Source organism: Aedes albopictus, chromosome 2, assembly GCF_035046485.1.
Source record: "Aedes albopictus strain Foshan chromosome 2, AalbF5, whole genome shotgun sequence".
Taxonomy (NCBI): domain Eukaryota; kingdom Metazoa; phylum Arthropoda; class Insecta; order Diptera; family Culicidae; genus Aedes; species Aedes albopictus.
In genome coordinates, this window is record NC_085137.1 from 338,116,514 (window position 1) to 338,128,122 (window position 11,609).

Genomic DNA, 11,609 nt, shown 5'->3' on the forward strand with positions numbered 1-11,609 from the left:
GTGCTATCGGACGAACTAACTATACTATGCAGGCCAGGCCATATCAACTACCGGGAGGCTTAAACTGGCGATGGCTGCTAGCATTTCTACGCAGTTTGCAAGAGAAATGATAGCGAATAGAGCACTGGTATGTAGTAAACCGGTGGATCACTACCGTGCAATCTGCCGATAATAGAGCAATGACTTATACAACCAAAGGACTGCTAAGAGATTAATACCAAATGCATGAGCACTTTGCTGTCGTTCACAATCGATTGCCACATTGCATTGAAGCGCACGTTTTAAGCAGAGTTTTGGCTGTTTTGCAAGAAACATCTTATTGGTGGGATGGGGATGCCATTTACTTGGTTAAAAGTAGTCGACCGGAAATCATTTGGAAGCGTCTTAAGGATATCCAACTTGAATATTGTTAAGTTCATGAAACACGTCCGTCGTCCATTTGCGTTGGGCTGGTTACACCGAACGGATGCCAAACAACGAATAACGAAAATAACATTGAAGGAGAAACCCGGGAGAGACTGAAGACATCGTTGCAGTTCACGGACACGATAGTTGTTTATAGTTGAGTAGGAGGACCTGAGGTCACTTAACTTGAATTTACTTATCCATTACGTTGAGCTAGTGTTATTTGTTTTAAGTACCGTCGTTGGGGGTGAGAATGGGTCAAAAAAGGATAGGTACTCAAAGATTGTTTGTTAAATAACAAATGAAAATGAAGTCGGAATAACCTTTTATTTGGTATGTATACTCTTCTAAAGCCTGTATCCGCAATAATCGGGACACAGAAATACAGCTGTAACTCTGAAATAGAAACATTAAAATTGCTCAAATTTTGGCTAACAACATCTTAAGATGTGTTCATTTCACCTACCAAATTTCATGGGAATCGGTGCAATACTTTTTGTTGTAGCAATGAAAGAGCAGAATGTGCACCATTGAATTTTGTACAGCCCCTAGTTTTGCTTATCAGTGCTGTAACTTTTGAATTTGGCAAAGGAAATGGCTGAAATTTTGAACACAAACCCATCAATCTACATTTGTTGCATAGGTAAAATTTCAAAAAAATCGATGCACGATCAACAATTTTATAGTCGAAACATGTACTGGGCCTGTACGTGATTTTAGCCCCTCAGACAGCCATTAGTCAGCACCCTCTATTGTTTCGATTGTACTATTGAAAGTATTAAAGCAATAATCATCAAATTTTGCAGCCATTATATACACATAATCAACTACTTTCTGTGAAAATTTCATGAAAATTGGCAGAGAAATTCAAAAGTTATGAATAGCTAAACATCGCACATAAAAAACACGAAAAATTTTCACTAACACCCACCCCTATCAGAATCAGTAGCTTTCAAACCAATTGATCAAAGTTGATGAAATTTTGCAAGAAAGTGTCTCTATAAGTATCATAACTGCCAAGTAAATTTCATAATTATCATTACAGAACTTTGAACTGTAGCGAAAAAGAACCATCTATTATGCGAATGAAAATTGGTCATGATTGTACAAAATGCTTAACACCACGTAGGTTTGTTTTTCATCCACAATTAAACGTAATGCATCGATTTTAATGAAATTTGGCACAAATAATACACATACACCAAAGAGTTCTCAGTCAATTATTGGGCCAATTTTACCGATTCATTACAGAGCTACAGCCGTACTTCTGTGTCCCGATTTATTGCGGATACAGGCTTTATGTAGTAATGATAGTTTAGCAAGAAAGTACCACTTTATATGAATTGCTTACTAAACTATAAATGATTGAAAATTGACCCAATCTCACCCCTTAGAGGGGGTGAGAATGGGTCAAAGTATTCGAAATCGCCTATCTGAGAATATAAGTTAATTTTATTGATCATATCTAGTAAACCTACTTAAAACACAATGTTATCATGACGAATTAATATTTAGGTAATTTTAAAAGATGATTAATCCACATAAAAGGCCTAATACAACCGAAAAAATGGTTGAAATTTGATAACATAATGTTTGTATGCTGTATCGCCATTTTTAGCCACCATAATCATCCTCATTTAGATTTTCAACCTTCATGAGAGGAGGGGGGATTACAATGAGGAAGGGCGCATTTAAAGATTGATTGTAAAAAAAAACATGATAGTTTTATAGTATACTGCATAAGAAATGTTTAACCAAACCCTCCGTTATAAACTCTTATGTACATGATCATTGGCCTCTATATTGCTAAAGCAAATCACTCCATCTTGAGATATAGAAACGCTATTAAGTCTATTTTGTGAGCTTACGATATTGCAGCACTCTAAAGATTAGCTGATGATTAGCGGAGCTGTCCAAATGCATGAGTGTATTGTTATAAATGATTTTTGGCACTAAACGTATTAGCACACTCGTTTGATACTTCTCGACATATTTTCGAAAGAAAGCGTGCTTTTATGAAGATACGGTAAACATGGCACCACACTAACGTCAAATGGGGACTGGATAACAAGTTGAATTATAAGTAAGGTTATGTGCACTCGATAACTTGCTTGACCCAATCTCACCCCCATTCTTAATATTTGGACATACACTAGGTACCCGTCAAAAGTACGGACTCACAAAAAGTATTGCAACAATATTGCATCACCCTGACTCACCCCGATATCTCAAAAACTTGAAGACTTACAAAGATGCTGTCTTCAGCAAAGTTATTCAGAAGCCCAAGAGCAACAACTTTTCTGAATGCGGTATTTTTGTAGGTGTTCTGGTTTTAGAGATATCGAGGTGAGTGAGGGTGATGCAATATTGTTGCAATACTTTTTGTGAGTCCGTACTTATGACGGGTAGTGTAGGGTCAAAAATATTGAATTTTTAAATAACAAGAGCAATGACATCCCGCTTTTTTCATTTCATCAACCAGGTAATACCTACAGCTAATCACTTATAAGAAAATTTATGGTTAGGTACTTGTGTTAAACATTACGAAGGAGAAATTTTTTCAGAGTGATTTACTAGTAGTTTCATCAAATAAGTTTAGCCACAAATTTAACAAAAAAAAATTATTGCAAAACATCTTATTCTGCATCATGACGTGTAAAAACATCCCCTCTTTGAAATAATAGATAGTTTTCAATATAAATTAGCGATAGTTGATGAGCTATTTCAAATTTTATGTTTCTCCGTTTTGACCCAATCTCACCCCCCAGACCCATTGTCACCCCCATCGACGGTATATGAAAAACTAGGGTCTGGGACCATTTTGGCAGGAGCACCTATTTTGGGCACTTCCTGTAATAACTCAGTCAATTTTGAACCGATAGACTTGATTTTTGAGACACGATCAGATACGCACAGTATCTAGCCATGTTCAAAAATTCAAGTCAATCGGTTTGAAATTTACCGAGTTATAGCAGCAAGTGTCCAAAATAGGTGATCCTGTCCAAATGGTTCCAGACCCTACCTTAGATGATGATAAAATTATAATAAAACATTAAAACCTGTCCGATATGCACCATGTTTCATTGCCTAAACCTTTCAAATGGTTGATTTCCACTAATGTTAAGGAATCACGCCACTTGGGCGGTGGCTTCTATTCTCGTGTGTTTTCCGCTATAACTCAGTCAAATTTGAACCAATTGACACAATTTTTCGAATGCAGTGAGATAGGTATAGCCTCTACCCGTGTACAACATTTTAAGTCAATTGGTTTGAAATTGACTGAGTTATAGTGGAAAACAGACGAATATAGAAGCCACCGCCCAAGTGGCGCGATATCCTATTTTAACTCATTCACGACGGTTGGGTTATATTTACCTCGTAGAACAGGTACTATAATATTACGATTAACGAAAAACTCGCATTAGCGGAATTGAACAACTGAATATGGCTGGATGTACCTACAATAAATCTAGCAACACCTAAATGCTTTCCTGTAGCAAGCACCGATTACCTATTGGAAAAACTTATCTCCAGCATAACGCTGTTGAAGCCGAGAACCACGCATTAAATTAGCGCCATAAATTTGATGATCGATTAGTTTGTTGGCTCTTCAAACATGTAGCAGCATCGCCACCCCGCTACCCCCAAAGGCAATCGTTTGCAAAACTCCAATGCACGCAGCATCTGAAGTGAATTATCCCTGTAATTTATGGTGCCAACTGCCATTACATACAACTGCTAGACCTGGCAATTACCTAGTGCCTATGATCCAGCACAACGTAAATACAGCTGTCCATGTATAATTTATCCATGAACCTGATTGAACCATCAAAATCCCCATCAGAGCAGTTTACGTTGTGGTCGGCTGTTATCCACTATCACGTACGTAGGGCAGACGGTTTGGTCAGCGGTAATTGTAAAGTGTTGGATTACTGTCATCGTTATCATTAACGGCTATTATCACGTTTAATTTAATTCTTTGGTAATAATTATGTCATTTATGCATGACTTTCCATGCAGTGCGTTTGCCGAACAATGCAGTGATATTTTTAAGCTGATAATGCAATGTTTGTGGTATGTCTGACTCTGTAACTAATTTTTAGGCATACAATAAAACCACAAACAATAACAATACAATGTAGCAAATTATAACTATTTATTTTCAATCCTGAGCGCCCATGATGGTGCAGAGGGCCGAATTGGAAGGTCTCCATCCTAGGTGATTGCCCGCCATCGCCTTGACCTTAACCAGGTCAAATTCCTGTCGACTTGCTTTATTTCCTTGCTGAGGTTGCACCGTCATGAGTCGCTGGGTCTGCCTCTGCTGCGATGTCCTTTTGGGTTTCAATCTAACGCTTGCTTGCAGATTTCGTTCCCGCCTCTGCGTAGAGTATGGTCGACTCACCTCTACCTTCGCTCCCGGATTCCTGTCGCTAGCGGCTTTGCTGATATCGACGACGGAGCACCACTTTGAAGATCCAATTGTACGGCCATCATGCATGAATTATATACCGCAGGCATCTATTGATGAAGACCTGCAGACGATGAGTGTTCTCCACTGATACACACCAAGTTTCATTGGCGTAAAGCAGAACAGATTGAGCACTCGAGTTGAAAATTGGGATTTTGGTGCGTCGACTGATCTGATTACTTTTCCATACATTTCATAAACACGCAAAGGCAGTCCTCGGCTTCTTGATCCGTGAAACTATGTAGATGTTGGTGTCACCATCGGCTACAAAGATAGTGGAAGCTTTCAACATTCTCCACTGCTTGCTCATCTACGTTGAGGCTGGAAGGGTTAACCGTGTCTACATTGAACTATTTGATCTTTTAACGTTGATTGTAAGACCAGCCGCCGAGGAGCGATCGGCAAGATCACTGAGCTTACTCTACATGCTTACTCATAGCATTTTATGGGGAGGAGGGAATCCCTGCAATTGCTAAGAGCCATGTATTAGGTATGGGAAAAAAGACTACGAGGGGGAGGGGTGTATTGAAAATTGGCCAAAAATGCTACGTTATTTATAGACGGCCCCTAATTGGCTGCCACAGCTATCCACGATTTGGTTCACGATCAATTGCACCCACCTAGGATTTCGTCGATTACGATGAGGAACAGTAGCGGTGATACACGCACCCTTGCCTCACTCCAGTAACGACACGGATGGGATCGGATAAGACCGATGTCCAGTACTCAGCCCGAAAATTTCCTGTACGGTGCTTCAATGAGGCTGATGATTTTCTCAGGGACACTGGCGTAACTAGGATTTTTGTTTGGAGGGGGTCCAGGGGGGGGGGGGAGGTGTCTGGCTGACTTTTAAGCGGCATGCACTAGAAATTAATCAAAAACTAATGCTTTAACATATTGTACAAAATATCCTTTAGGAGTCCATCCAATTATTCCTTCAATACTTTTTTATCCAGAGATTCCTGCAGAAAATCTGCTAAGAACCAGAAACCAGAAATTCTACCTTTCCTCAGATTCCCTAAGGATTCCAACCGGGATTCCTCATGGGATTTCTTCAGAAACTCCTCCAAGAATTCTTCCAGAGATTCACCCGGGAATTCTTTCTGTGATTCTTTCAGGAACAACTTCCGGTATTATTTTAAGAATGCTTCAAAGAACTCTTCTTTAGGGGATGAACCAGCCTCGGGCTGAAAATTCTCATAATAAAGAGTCAATAATAATAAGAACTCTTCATGGGATTCCTTCAGTAGCTCCTACTGGAAAAAACTCCTCGAGGAATTAATCCAAGACTTTCTCCAGGAACTCCAGGAATCCCTTAGGAATTTTTCTTGGGATTGATTCCGAGATTCGCTATGAAGTTTCTTTGGAAACTGGTACAGGGAATCCTTCAAGAGTTCCTTCTGAAGCAATATGATCTCATCCTCATCATCGTATTCTTGTTAGGATTCCTTTAGGATTTCCTCAAGAATTTCAGCGATTTCTTGAGTACTTTCTCCTGGGATTTATTCAGAAACTCCTCCTAAAATCCGTCAGAAATTGATCCTTGGATTTCTTCAGGAATTCGTCCTGGGATTCCTCCAGGAATTATTTCAGGGATTCCTCCAGAGAATATTCCTGAAAGATCTCTAGTAATTCTTCAAGAAAATCTTCCAGGAATTCCTCCAGGGATTTCTCTAGCGATTCCTCATGGAATTAATGCAGGGATTCCTCCAGGAATTCATCCAAGAATTTGTTTGGAGATTTCTCAATGAATTTATCTACAGATTCCTCCAGGAGCTCTTACAGGCATATCTCCAGGAATGTGCCCTGGGATTCCTCCAGGAATTCCTTAAGAAATTCCTCCAGAAATTCATTCAGGAATCGTTACAAGATTCCTCTGAGTATTCCTGTAGGGATTCTTGAAAAGATCCTACAGGGATTACTCCAGAGATTATTCCTGAAAGTTCTCCAGTGATTCTTCAAAAAAATCCTCCAGGAATTCCTCCAGGGATTTCTTCAGCGATTCCTCATGGAATAATTGTAGAGATTCCTCTAGGAATTCATCTGGAGATTTCTCAAGGAATTTCTCTAGAGATTCCTTCAGGAGCTCTTACAGGCTTGTCTCCAGGAATTCGTCCAGGAATTCCTCAGGAAATTTATCCAGAAATTCCTTCAGTAATTGTTCCAGGATTTCTCTCAGAATTCCTACAGGGATTCCTGTTAAAAATCCTACAGAGATTCGTTCAGGAATCTTTCCAGAGATTCCTCCAGGTATTCCTCTAAAGATACATACAGGAATTCCTACAGAGATTGTTCCTGAATTTTTTCCAGTAATTCTTCAAAAAAATCTTCTAAGAATTCCTCCACGAAATTTCTCAAGGAAATTCTCTAGAGGAACTCTTGCAGGCATTGCTCTAGGAATCCCTCAAGGATTTTTTTAGCAATACCTCCAAGCAATCCTCCTGGATTTTCACAGGGATTTCTATAGGAATTCAACCAGACACACGCTATGTCTGAACCAGCAGATTATAAAAATTGAATGTACATCGGTTTTCTTTCCACCAAACATCAGCAGTCAAGCTATATTTTCATTTGCAGAAGGTTATAAAATATTCTATCGGTGAAAATTTTTCCATACATTTTGTAGGGAAGAGAAATTGGCCGAAAATAAGATCTTCATGCAAATTTGTATGAAAAACAGCTAAAAAGAATTAAAAAAATCAAAATGTCCCCGATGAAATTTTTTAAAACTTTCTGCATATGATAATATAGCATAAATTATGATATTCTGTGGAAAGAAACCCGATGTATATTTTTACAATCTGCTTTTATAATCTGCTAGTTCAGACATAGCGACATTCCTCCAGGATTTTATTCAGATTCCTCCAGGATTTCTTTAAATATTCCACCAGAAATTACCTAAGGAATTTCTGCAGAAATTCCTCCAGAAATTGATCCATGAATTGCGGCAATTTCTCTAGGAATTTTTCCAGGAAATCCTCCTGGGATTCCTTCAAGGAGAAGACTGTTGGCATGATGAGATAATCCCAACAAACATTTTAGCTGTACAAGAGTGGAACAAACCACTCTTAAGTAAACTTTAGTTTAAGAAACTGTTATTCAACTAGTTCTGTTTCTTGGGATATTTCTGATAGTTATGTGGACTAATGAGCTGATAGTTATTTTGAATAAGATGTTTTGTTATTTTGGACATTTTTCTACAGTCACACGCACCATGTTTTATAATCAAAACAACCATATACAAGTATTAACAGTGAAATATTAATTAAAACTAAGCTTCTAGTTGATTCAATAGACTATCTTTAAATATGAGTGGAGTATAGTTGGATGAATCATATGATACTCTCTGAGTATCATTGAACGAGAATAAGTGGAAGCACTACCATAGACTTAATACTAAGACATTAAGGTCAGGAACAAACTCAGTTCGATTTGTGACGCCAGCTTTTCCCCCATGTTTCCCCCATCGCCCAATACTGATTTTTTAACGCGACGCTTCTAACGTCAGCTTGCTCATTTAGTGACCATGACAACGAATGAATCACTTAATCTAATCTAATCTAATCTAATCTAACACATACGCAGCCAGTACAAGAAAGCATCCTGGAAAATAATCGGGTTAGATTACGCCCGATTATTTTTCTTATCAGTATTGATGCTTGCAGCATATCAGAGATATGACACAAGCGTCAAAGCGGCCAGGCCTACTGCGTAGCGTTTACCGCAAAGATGATCCGTTGAAATGTTTCGAATTCATTGCATTTTTCTTCAATTTCGAATCACTTCATGAATCTACAGGGGAGGAAGGATGCGTGGACATACCGTACCAAACGCTCCGATATATAATAAATTATATTATTGTATGTATATAATAATGAGAATAAAAAGGTTAAACAAGTATCATGAAACATTCTCACCAAATTTGAATAATGCATCGTTGGATCAGCTTAGGGGGGGATTTCTCTGCTTCAGTGATGTCCAGTTGCTAAATCTTGAGGATTGGTTTCATTTGTGTGTATGGTTTCATTCCGGGTTGAAAAAATCACCACTTTTGATCCAAATAACACTTGTGAGCAGTATTTCTGCATTGGTTCTCGAAATTCTCTTGGTGGAACACGTGTTTTCACAATTAACACAAAATTAACCCACATTTTACGAAAAATGCAGCTGATAGTCCAATACTTCATACTACAAATTATGCGGATCATTCCAAGCGAAGATGGTGGCATAGTACGAAACGCCTTAACAACGAAACGCCCGGCACTTGGGCGTTTAAGATTACGGAACTTGCTGTTTTGCGTGCGGCGGACATATGAGCACTCAAATTTCCAATTCATTTTTTTTACAAAAAGAAAGAAAAACCGCGACGGGAACGTCGCACAATTTCCCGAAGGAACCGTATACAGCACTCCACACTTTTTTTCTTTGCCCTTTTCCTTTTTTTCTTCATGGCGCCCACCAAAAATTTCACCACCTCACAAAACTTCCCGCGCGCCGCACATTGGTCGGGCTCCATACAAAGGGGCGGCCAAAACTCCCAAAAAACGAATGTGATATTTTTAAACTTTTTTTCACCTATAAGAAAGTTAATGTATTGTAGTTTTATGATTCTTTATTAAAAACATACCAGCTTTTGTATTTCAATGACATTTTCACTGCCAAAGTGGCCTAAGTCATAAAATTGAAAAATGAATCATTCGAAAAAAGTAAAATAATAATATTTTGAGAATGGAATATATGATTTATGTTATCCAGCATATGAAAGCTTGTTGTTGGGCAGTTTGAATGCACGTAAGCATAGCATAGCATAGCATAGCATAGCATGAATACTTGCACAAATCTTGGATGGAGTTGCAAAGTTGAATATATCCATTGACATTGGTGATTTCGCTACTATCTACAATGCCATAGACTTACTCAGCTCCACACACCTGGCCAAGTCCTTGCAAGCATTTATAAATCCCTTCATCAACTTAGAAAGAGCCCAGAACTGAAGCAGCTTCCAATAGATGAAAGGATGTTGAAAATAGCGAATTTTCAACTTTTATGTAGTTATATAACAATATAGGGTATTAAAAATAGAACAAGTAAAAGAAGAAGCATGAAACATTCTCACCAAATTTGAAAGGTCCATCGTTAGTTCCGTTTGAGGAGCGATTTCCCTGCTTCAGTGACGTCCAGTAGTTGAATCTTGATAACTGGTGGTTTGATTCGTATTATAACTTGAAGACGGGTGCTTGAGCATTAATCTAACTTTTCATCCGAATCGCATATAACGTGTCTTGTGTCCTGTGGCACAGTTTAAATGACAAAAGGCAAACAAATTCATCCGCACTGCCACAAGGAGGAAACCAGTTTTCATCAGCCGATATTCACAATTGAAGTCTACACGCAACACAGCACAAAATATCTAGAAAATCTAACGCGGCACTACTACATACATTTCTATGAAAATCTTGCTGAATAAGTAAAATATAGCTCGAAATAAGACTTTTCACCAATTCGACGGTTAAATTCAAAAGTACGCGGAGCGAGAAAAAAAACATGTCAGAAAACGAAATACAGCCTTAGCACTCGTTTTAGAGCACAGTCATAAAATCACTTATTATGCTTCTGTCAGCCAATCTTTGGTAAAAAATTGTTAATTTTGGCATTTCAAAGTGTTCCACTACATAATGTTACTTTTTCACTTTGTTTGGCATCGTATAGTCCCTGTACACTTGCACACCTTCATTCCCAATGATTGCAATCTTCTGATTGATATCCCACTAATCACGTTTTCCTATAGCAATGAACCGGCGGATATCTTCGTTTTTCACACGCCCTGCAATCCGAGTCGCCGTGTAAATTTAACTTTTTAATCGCGGTACACATTTTGCTATCACCCCGTCCGGAAGATTTTTGTGAAAAAGCCAAACACTCAAACACAAGATAAATAATGCCGTCATTATTTCTAGTTTCTATACACGCCTTTTCACTGTAATGGATTTGACAAACTTTTCACACGAGTTCTCAAGTCATTCTTTTTTTTTGGCAAAAAAGACAAACTTTTTGAAAATGCTGACGGGCGGTAGACAAAAACACAGCACGAGAAAATTCCACGTCCGTATTCGCGCGCGGCACACTACCGGGCAGTTTGAATGCACGTAAGGTGCAAAAATGATGTGTCACAAAACTTTTCAAATTTTCATATATTGTACCTTGGAAATTTTGGTAATTTTTAAGTTAAAAAACGGTTCGTGTCGTCACGTGTCGCCGCAATTTCGAATAGTACATCTTAAACATCATGCTTAGGGCTGCATAAAAACGTTTAAATATTTTGCAGAAAATTGCAGTTTTTCAAATTAGACCTATTTAAAAAGGCATGTTTTTCCCATATATTTTACGTTATTTTCCCATTTTTGACTGAAATAAAATTTATCTTCCCACATTTTTTACACGTTTTGAACAAACTTGATTGGATTTGATCGAAAGTTGATTAATCAATTGAATTCAAATTGATTTTCCAACAAAAAACGCAAAAAATGTGGGGCTTACTGACTTATACCGTTTTTAAAAATATTTAAGTTACGTAATTTTTGAATACCCCTTTTAAAACACCAAAAATACTATATAGCATATCTAGACAACCTATAACTTCGATTTAACACATAAAAAGAGTTTTGACCGAATTTCATCTTTTTCCGACCATTGTGCGCCGTTATCACACTCGATCCACTTCCGCTGGAGCCCG

General features: G+C 38.2%; 1 long non-coding RNA gene across 1 annotated transcript; it reads right to left on the minus strand.

Moving 5' to 3' along the window:
• Positions 1-9,673: 9,673 nt before the first annotated feature.
• Positions 9,674-10,986, minus strand: LOC134287206 (uncharacterized). Its single transcript, XR_009997118.1, has 3 exons — positions 10,605-10,986; positions 10,318-10,335; positions 9,674-10,210 (listed from the first exon to the last, which is right to left on the minus strand). It is a non-coding gene; the product is annotated as an uncharacterized LOC134287206 (long non-coding RNA).
• Positions 10,987-11,609: the final 623 nt, after the last annotated feature.